Source organism: Solea solea, unplaced genomic scaffold (assembly GCF_958295425.1).
Source record: "Solea solea unplaced genomic scaffold, fSolSol10.1 scaffold_28, whole genome shotgun sequence".
Taxonomy (NCBI): Eukaryota; Metazoa; Chordata; class Actinopteri; order Pleuronectiformes; family Soleidae; genus Solea; species Solea solea.
The window spans coordinates 47501-55000 of NW_026704082.1; the positions used below are offsets into that span (position 1 = coordinate 47501).

Here is a 7500-nt window from a genome sequence, read left to right on the forward strand (position 1 = left end):
AGCACGTGAGAAGCCTGGAGATGGGCACACAAGGCGGAACTTTGGGCGGCTGACCTTTGCTTACAACTACGTCATCGGGGGAGAGCGCGGACGCAGTACCCCACCAGCAAAAATTATGCAGTCAAGATTCCCACGTTTGGGGAATTTGCAGGGGTCAGCACAACCAGAGTGCAATGGCTGAGCCTCGCCCTGGGTGAACCACCTTCTTGATCATGGTGTCTCCCCTGCCAGGTAAGTATGAGGTGTACTTGCCCAGCACTGGGTGGCGGTTCCCAGACACAGCTCTTTGGCCGATGGTGCAGGAAATGGATAGTCCCAGAGTCCAATGCCTTGACTCAGGTGCTCGTTAATGCTGTGCTGTGTTCAACTTCAACCTCCAGCACACATTGGAGAGGAAACACTCGACCTTTTCACTGGCATACCTGGCTGTCATTTCCTATAGATTCAGCAACAACTGGACCTGACGGCACCAACAGCAGCTTACCCATCTCGGTGTAGCTTCCAAATACTGGAATAGAGTGTAGCAGGTAGTGGCGATAAAGGCTCAAGTGCAGTGTGTTCGGAAGGCTGACTTTTGAGCCCCTCCACGAGCAGGGGGCCTTGCCTGGTCTATAAAAAGAGTCTGTGTCACCTGCCCGTCGGCTTGCGGCCACACCACCCTGAGCACGCCCGATCTCGTCTGATCTCGGAAGCTAAGCAGGATCGGGCCTGGTTAGTACTTGGATGGGAGACTGCCTGGGAATACCAGGTGCTGTAAGCTTTTACACTGCAGCACACTTTTACACTGCAGCACGCTTTGACACTGCTGCTTCCTTACAAGAAACGTGGGCTTGCAATTACGTTGACGCACGGGCACACGTTAATGTCCTTCCAGTTTCAGCCTTGCTTTGGTTTTCACAGAAAAAAAGAGAACGGTGCACCGTTCCTGGTGGCACTGCAATACCAGGTCAATGCAAGGAGTGAAGAGAGCAAGCCCCAGGTTTCACCGCCCAATGCTCAAAAATGCATTTAATATTTAATCCCCATATAGAGGACATATCAGATATTAAACTGATAAGAACAGATACTACACTTGATGCCAAGAAGCGATGGCCCGCCAGTGTCTGGGGCCAACTCAAGATCTTGGCGCACAAGTTACTTGTTGTGGTGCCATGTTTCTGAAGTGCGCATAACAAGGCTGCTGCCGATCACCTCCGCCCCCAGGTGATCTAAGTGCACCTCTGAGCCGTGACGGACAGCTGCTTGACATTTGACACACTCAAAGGGCGCAGCCATACAGCAAAGCCCACCAAAAATAACTTAAACTCTCGGACGTTCCTCTCCACGGAAGTCTTTAGTAAAAGGCGAAAGACTTGTGCATTTTGAAGAAAAACCAGAGTCGACATAGACCCTCTCCTTGAGAGCAGCCAAGGAGTCTATCCGCCGGAGTCACCACAGTCTCGGTCGGCCCGGCCGGCCACCTTGGGACAGCCTTTCTTCAACGTTTTTGGTTTGCCGGCCAATCAACCGCCCACATTTGACTGCATGTTTGGAAGCGCATTCTTACTGTTGGTTGTGTGCTGCAGTTTTCTATCAATCGCTGAGGCTGTGGCACATTCCTCGCTCCCGGGCACACCTCCAAGGTTTAGTGGTAGATGTGAGTGCATGAGCAAAGCAGCTCTGTGTCACACCGAGCAGTACAAACTGCCGGGCCGTTTCCCAGCTCCTCCGGGCTTCTGAAATGGTGAGCTGCTCCTGGCATCGCTTCAATATCAGGTCAATGTACAGGAGTGGACGGAACAAGCGCCAAAGTATTAACCCTTGGCATGATGGCCATGGATCCATCTCCAACAATCCAGTTCTCCTACAAAGAGCCGGGAAAGGGAGCATGACATTTCCTTAGAGCTAAAAGACAACACCCACAACCATCCCATTCCCAGCAACTTGGAAAGACTGGGGATGTCGCTCTGCGAGCACGTGAGAAGCCTGGAGATGGGCACACAAGGCGGAACTTTGGGCGGCTGACCTTTGCTTACAACTACGTCATCGGGGGAGAGCGCGGACGCAGTACCCCACCAGCAAAAATTATGCAGTCAAGATTCCCACGTTTGGGGAATTTGCAGGGGTCAGCACAACCAGAGTGCAATGGCTGAGCCTCGCCCTGGGTGAACCACCTTCTTGATCATGGTGTCTCCCCTGCCAGGTAAGTATGAGGTGTACTTGCCCAGCACTGGGTGGCTGTTCCCAGACACAGCTCTTTGGCCGATGGTGCAGGAAATGGATAGTCCCAGAGTCCAATGCCTTGACTCAGGTGCTCGTTAATGCTGTGCTGTGTTCAACTTCAACCTCCAGCACACATTGGAGAGGAAACACTCGACCTTTTCACTGGCATACCTGGCTGTCATTTCCTATAGATTCAGCAACAACTGGACCTGACGGCACCAACAGCAGCTTACCCATCTCGGTGTAGCTTCCAAATACTGGAATAGAGTGTAGCAGGTAGTGGCGATAAAGGCTCAAGTGCAGTGTGTTCGGAAGGCTGACTTTTGAGCCCCTCCACGAGCAGGGGGCCTTGCCTGGTCTATAAAAGGAGTCTGTGTCACCTGCCCGTCGGCTTGCGGCCACACCACCCTGAGCACGCCCGATCTCGTCTGATCTCGGAAGCTAAGCAGGGTCGGGCCTGGTTAGTACTTGGATGGGAGACTGCCTGGGAATACCAGGTGCTGTAAGCTTTTACACTGCAGCACACTTTTACACTGCAGCACGCTTTGACACTGCTGCTTCCTTACAAGAAACGTGGGCTTGCAATTACGTTGACGCACGGGCACACGTTAATGTCCTTCCAGTTTCAGCCTTGCTTTGGTTTTCACAGAAAAAAAGAGAACGGTGCACCGTTCCTGGTGGCACTGCAATACCAGGTCAATGCAAGGAGTGAAGAGAGCAAGCCCCAGGTTTCACCGCCCAATGCTCAAAAATGCATTTAATATTTAATCCCCATATAGAGGACATATCAGATATTAAACTGATAAGAACAGATACTACACTTGATCTTAGCCAAAAGGCCGAGAAGCGATGGCCCGCCAGTGTCTGGGGCCAACTCAAGATCTTGGCGCACAAGTTACTTGTTGTGGTGCCATGTTTCTGAAGTGCGCATAACAAAGGCTGCTGCCGATCACCTCCACCCCCAGGTGATCTAAGCGCACCTCTGAGCCGTGACGGACAGCTGCTTGACATTTGACACACTCAAAGGGCGCAGCCATACAGCAAAGCCCACCAAAAATAACTTAAACTCTCGGACGTTCCTCTCCACGGAAGTCTTTAGTAAAAGGCGAAAGACTTGTGCATTTTGAAGAAAAACCAGAGTCGACATAGCCCCTCTCCTTGAGAGCAGCCAAGGAGTCTATCCGCCGGAGTCACCACAGTCTCGGTCGGCCCGGCCGGCCACCTTGGGACAGCCTTTCTTCAACGTTTTTGGTTTGCCGGCCAATCAACCGCCCACATTTGACTGCATGTTTGGAAGCGCATTCTTACTGTTGGTTGTGTGCTGCAGTTTTCTATCAATCGCTGAGGCTGTGGCACACCTCCAAGGTTTAGTGGTAGATGTGAGTGCATGAGCAAAGCAGCTCTGTGTCACACCGAGCAGTACAAACTGCCGGGCCGTTTCCCAGCTCCTCCGGGCTTCTGAAATGGTGAGCTGCTCCTGGCATCGCTTCAATATCAGGTCAATGTACAGGAGTGGACGGAACAAGCGCCAAAGTATTAACCCTTGGCATGATGGCCATGGATCCATCTCCAACAATCCAGTTCTCCTACAAAGAGCCGGGAAAGGGAGCATGACATTTCCTTAGAGCTAAAAGACAACACCCACAACCATCCCATTCCCAGCAACTTGGAAAGACTGGGGATGTCGCTCTGCGAGCACGTGAGAAGCCTGGAGATGGGCACACAAGGCGGAACTTTGGGCGGCTGACCTTTGCTTACAACTACGTCATCGGGGGAGAGCGCGGACGCAGTACCCCACCAGCAAAAATTATGCAGTCAAGATTCCCACGTTTGGGGAATTTGCAGGGGTCAGCACAACCAGAGTGCAATGGCTGAGCCTCGCCCTGGGTGAACCACCTTCTTGATCATGGTGTCTCCCCTGCCAGGTAAGTATGAGGTGTACTTGCCCAGCACTGGGTGGCTGTTCCCAGACACAGCTCTTTGGCCGATGGTGCAGGAAATGGATAGTCCCAGAGTCCAATGCCTTGACTCAGGTGCTCGTTAATGCTGTGCTGTGTTCAACTTCAACCTCCAGCACACATTGGAGAGGAAACACTCGACCTTTTCACTGGCATACCTGGCTGTCATTTCCTATAGATTCAGCAACAACTGGACCTGACGGCACCAACAGCAGCTTACCCATCTCGGTGTAGCTTCCAAATACTGGAATAGAGTGTAGCAGGTAGTGGCGATAAAGGCTCAAGTGCAGTGTGTTCGGAAGGCTGACTTTTGAGCCCCTCCACGAGCAGGGGGCCTTGCCTGGTCTATAAAAGGAGTCTGTGTCACCTGCCCGTCGGCTTGCGGCCACACCACCCTGAGCACGCCCGATCTCGTCTGATCTCGGAAGCTAAGCAGGGTCGGGCCTGGTTAGTACTTGGATGGGAGACTGCCTGGGAATACCAGGTGCTGTAAGCTTTTACACTGCAGCACACTTTTACACTGCAGCACGCTTTGACACTGCTGCTTCCTTACAAGAAACGTGGGCTTGCAATTACGTTGACGCACGGGCACACGTTAATGTCCTTCCAGTTTCAGCCTTGCTTTGGTTTTCACAGAAAAAAAGAGAACGGTGCACCGTTCCTGGTGGCACTGCAATACCAGGTCAATGCAAGGAGTGAAGAGAGCAAGCCCCAGGTTTCACCGCCCAATGCTCAAAAATGCATTTAATATTTAATCCCCATATAGAGGACATATCAGATATTAAACTGATAAGAACAGATACTACACTTGATCTTAGCCAAAAGGCCGAGAAGCGATGGCCCGCCAGTGTCTGGGGCCAACTCAAGATCTTGGCGCACAAGTTACTTGTTGTGGTGCCATGTTTCTGAAGTGCGCATAACAAAGGCTGCTGCCGATCACCTCCACCCCCAGGTGATCTAAGCGCACCTCTGAGCCGTGACGGACAGCTGCTTGACATTTGACACACTCAAAGGGCGCAGCCATACAGCAAAGCCCACCAAAAATAACTTAAACTCTCGGACGTTCCTCTCCACGGAAGTCTTTAGTAAAAGGCGAAAGACTTGTGCATTTTGAAGAAAAACCAGAGTCGACATAGCCCCTCTCCTTGAGAGCAGCCAAGGAGTCTATCCGCCGGAGTCACCACAGTCTCGGTCGGCCCGGCCGGCCACCTTGGGACAGCCTTTCTTCAACGTTTTTGGTTTGCCGGCCAATCAACCGCCCACATTTGACTGCATGTTTGGAAGCGCATTCTTACTGTTGGTTGTGTGCTGCAGTTTTCTATCAATCGCTGAGGCTGTGGCACACCTCCAAGGTTTAGTGGTAGATGTGAGTGCATGAGCAAAGCAGCTCTGTGTCACACCGAGCAGTACAAACTGCCGGGCCGTTTCCCAGCTCCTCCGGGCTTCTGAAATGGTGAGCTGCTCCTGGCATCGCTTCAATATCAGGTCAATGTACAGGAGTGGACGGAACAAGCGCCAAAGTATTAACCCTTGGCATGATGGCCATGGATCCATCTCCAACAATCCAGTTCTCCTACAAAGAGCCGGGAAAGGGAGCATGACATTTCCTTAGAGCTAAAAGACAACACCCACAACCATCCCATTCCCAGCAACTTGGAAAGACTGGGGATGTCGCTCTGCGAGCACGTGAGAAGCCTGGAGATGGGCACACAAGGCGGAACTTTGGGCGGCTGACCTTTGCTTACAACTACGTCATCGGGGGAGAGCGCGGACGCAGTACCCCACCAGCAAAAATTATGCAGTCAAGATTCCCACGTTTGGGGAATTTGCAGGGGTCAGCACAACCAGAGTGCAATGGCTGAGCCTCGCCCTGGGTGAACCACCTTCTTGATCATGGTGTCTCCCCTGCCAGGTAAGTATGAGGTGTACTTGCCCAGCACTGGGTGGCTGTTCCCAGACACAGCTCTTTGGCCGATGGTGCAGGAAATGGATAGTCCCAGAGTCCAATGCCTTGACTCAGGTGCTCGTTAATGCTGTGCTGTGTTCAACTTCAACCTCCAGCACACATTGGAGAGGAAACACTCGACCTTTTCACTGGCATACCTGGCTGTCATTTCCTATAGATTCAGCAACAACTGGACCTGACGGCACCAACAGCAGCTTACCCATCTCGGTGTAGCTTCCAAATACTGGAATAGAGTGTAGCAGGTAGTGGCGATAAAGGCTCAAGTGCAGTGTGTTCGGAAGGCTGACTTTTGAGCCCCTCCACGAGCAGGGGGCCTTGCCTGGTCTATAAAAGGAGTCTGTGTCACCTGCCCGTCGGCTTGCGGCCACACCACCCTGAGCACGCCCGATCTCGTCTGATCTCGGAAGCTAAGCAGGGTCGGGCCTGGTTAGTACTTGGATGGGAGACTGCCTGGGAATACCAGGTGCTGTAAGCTTTTACACTGCAGCACACTTTTACACTGCAGCACGCTTTGACACTGCTGCTTCCTTACAAGAAACGTGGGCTTGCAATTACGTTGACGCACGGGCACACGTTAATGTCCTTCCAGTTTCAGCCTTGCTTTGGTTTTCACAGAAAAAAAGAGAACGGTGCACCGTTCCTGGTGGCACTGCAATACCAGGTCAATGCAAGGAGTGAAGAGAGCAAGCCCCAGGTTTCACCGCCCAATGCTCAAAAATGCATTTAATATTTAATCCCCATATAGAGGACATATCAGATATTAAACTGATAAGAACAGATACTACACTTGATCTTAGCCAAAAGGCCGAGAAGCGATGGCCCGCCAGTGTCTGGGGCCAACTCAAGATCTTGGCGCACAAGTTACTTGTTGTGGTGCCATGTTTCTGAAGTGCGCATAACAAAGGCTGCTGCCGATCACCTCCACCCCCAGGTGATCTAAGCGCACCTCTGAGCCGTGACGGACAGCTGCTTGACATTTGACACACTCAAAGGGCGCAGCCATACAGCAAAGCCCACCAAAAATAACTTAAACTCTCGGACGTTCCTCTCCACGGAAGTCTTTAGTAAAAGGCGAAAGACTTGTGCATTTTGAAGAAAAACCAGAGTCGACATAGCCCCTCTCCTTGAGAGCAGCCAAGGAGTCTATCCGCCGGAGTCACCACAGTCTCGGTCGGCCCGGCCGGCCACCTTGGGACAGCCTTTCTTCAACGTTTTTGGTTTGCCGGCCAATCAACCGCCCACATTTGACTGCATGTTTGGAAGCGCATTCTTACTGTTGGTTGTGTGCTGCAGTTTTCTATCAATCGCTGAGGCTGTGGCACACCTCCAAGGTTTAGTGGTAGATGTGAGTGCATGAGCAAAGCAGCTCTGTGT

The 7500-nt window shown here is 52.0% G+C and overlaps 15 non-coding genes and 1 pseudogene across 15 annotated transcripts; 4 read left to right on the forward strand and 12 right to left on the reverse strand.

Annotated features, from left to right (window-relative positions):
- Positions 1–75: 75 nt before the first annotated feature.
- On the reverse strand, positions 76–239 carry LOC131451251 (U1 spliceosomal RNA). Its single transcript, XR_009236115.1, has one exon. It is a non-coding gene; the product is annotated as a U1 spliceosomal RNA (small nuclear RNA).
- A 402-nt stretch (positions 240–641) lies between these two features.
- On the forward strand, positions 642–760 carry LOC131451448 (5S ribosomal RNA). Its single transcript, XR_009236306.1, has one exon. It is a non-coding gene; the product is annotated as a 5S ribosomal RNA (ribosomal RNA).
- Positions 761–909: 149 nt separating this feature from the next.
- Positions 910–1090, reverse strand: LOC131451364 (U2 spliceosomal RNA; annotated as a pseudogene).
- Positions 1091–1268: 178 nt separating this feature from the next.
- Positions 1269–1381, reverse strand: LOC131451410 (U5 spliceosomal RNA). Its single transcript, XR_009236270.1, has one exon. It is a non-coding gene; the product is annotated as a U5 spliceosomal RNA (small nuclear RNA).
- Positions 1382–2026: 645 nt separating this feature from the next.
- LOC131451253 (U1 spliceosomal RNA) lies at positions 2027–2190 on the reverse strand. Its single transcript, XR_009236117.1, has one exon. It is a non-coding gene; the product is annotated as a U1 spliceosomal RNA (small nuclear RNA).
- Positions 2191–2592: 402 nt separating this feature from the next.
- On the forward strand, positions 2593–2711 carry LOC131451442 (5S ribosomal RNA). Its single transcript, XR_009236300.1, has one exon. It is a non-coding gene; the product is annotated as a 5S ribosomal RNA (ribosomal RNA).
- A 149-nt stretch (positions 2712–2860) lies between these two features.
- On the reverse strand, positions 2861–3053 carry LOC131451334 (U2 spliceosomal RNA). Its single transcript, XR_009236203.1, has one exon. It is a non-coding gene; the product is annotated as a U2 spliceosomal RNA (small nuclear RNA).
- Positions 3054–3232: 179 nt separating this feature from the next.
- On the reverse strand, positions 3233–3345 carry LOC131451411 (U5 spliceosomal RNA). Its single transcript, XR_009236271.1, has one exon. It is a non-coding gene; the product is annotated as a U5 spliceosomal RNA (small nuclear RNA).
- A 626-nt stretch (positions 3346–3971) lies between these two features.
- Positions 3972–4135, reverse strand: LOC131451254 (U1 spliceosomal RNA). The gene has a single exon (XR_009236118.1). It is a non-coding gene; the product is annotated as a U1 spliceosomal RNA (small nuclear RNA).
- Positions 4136–4537: 402 nt separating this feature from the next.
- Positions 4538–4656, forward strand: LOC131451443 (5S ribosomal RNA). The gene has a single exon (XR_009236301.1). It is a non-coding gene; the product is annotated as a 5S ribosomal RNA (ribosomal RNA).
- A 149-nt stretch (positions 4657–4805) lies between these two features.
- LOC131451335 (U2 spliceosomal RNA) lies at positions 4806–4998 on the reverse strand. Its single transcript, XR_009236204.1, has one exon. It is a non-coding gene; the product is annotated as a U2 spliceosomal RNA (small nuclear RNA).
- Positions 4999–5177: 179 nt separating this feature from the next.
- Positions 5178–5290, reverse strand: LOC131451412 (U5 spliceosomal RNA). Its single transcript, XR_009236272.1, has one exon. It is a non-coding gene; the product is annotated as a U5 spliceosomal RNA (small nuclear RNA).
- A 626-nt stretch (positions 5291–5916) lies between these two features.
- On the reverse strand, positions 5917–6080 carry LOC131451255 (U1 spliceosomal RNA). The gene has a single exon (XR_009236119.1). It is a non-coding gene; the product is annotated as a U1 spliceosomal RNA (small nuclear RNA).
- Positions 6081–6482: 402 nt separating this feature from the next.
- On the forward strand, positions 6483–6601 carry LOC131451444 (5S ribosomal RNA). Its single transcript, XR_009236302.1, has one exon. It is a non-coding gene; the product is annotated as a 5S ribosomal RNA (ribosomal RNA).
- Positions 6602–6750: 149 nt separating this feature from the next.
- Positions 6751–6943, reverse strand: LOC131451336 (U2 spliceosomal RNA). The gene has a single exon (XR_009236205.1). It is a non-coding gene; the product is annotated as a U2 spliceosomal RNA (small nuclear RNA).
- A 179-nt stretch (positions 6944–7122) lies between these two features.
- On the reverse strand, positions 7123–7235 carry LOC131451415 (U5 spliceosomal RNA). The gene has a single exon (XR_009236274.1). It is a non-coding gene; the product is annotated as a U5 spliceosomal RNA (small nuclear RNA).
- Between the last annotated feature and the right edge of the window lie 265 nt (positions 7236–7500).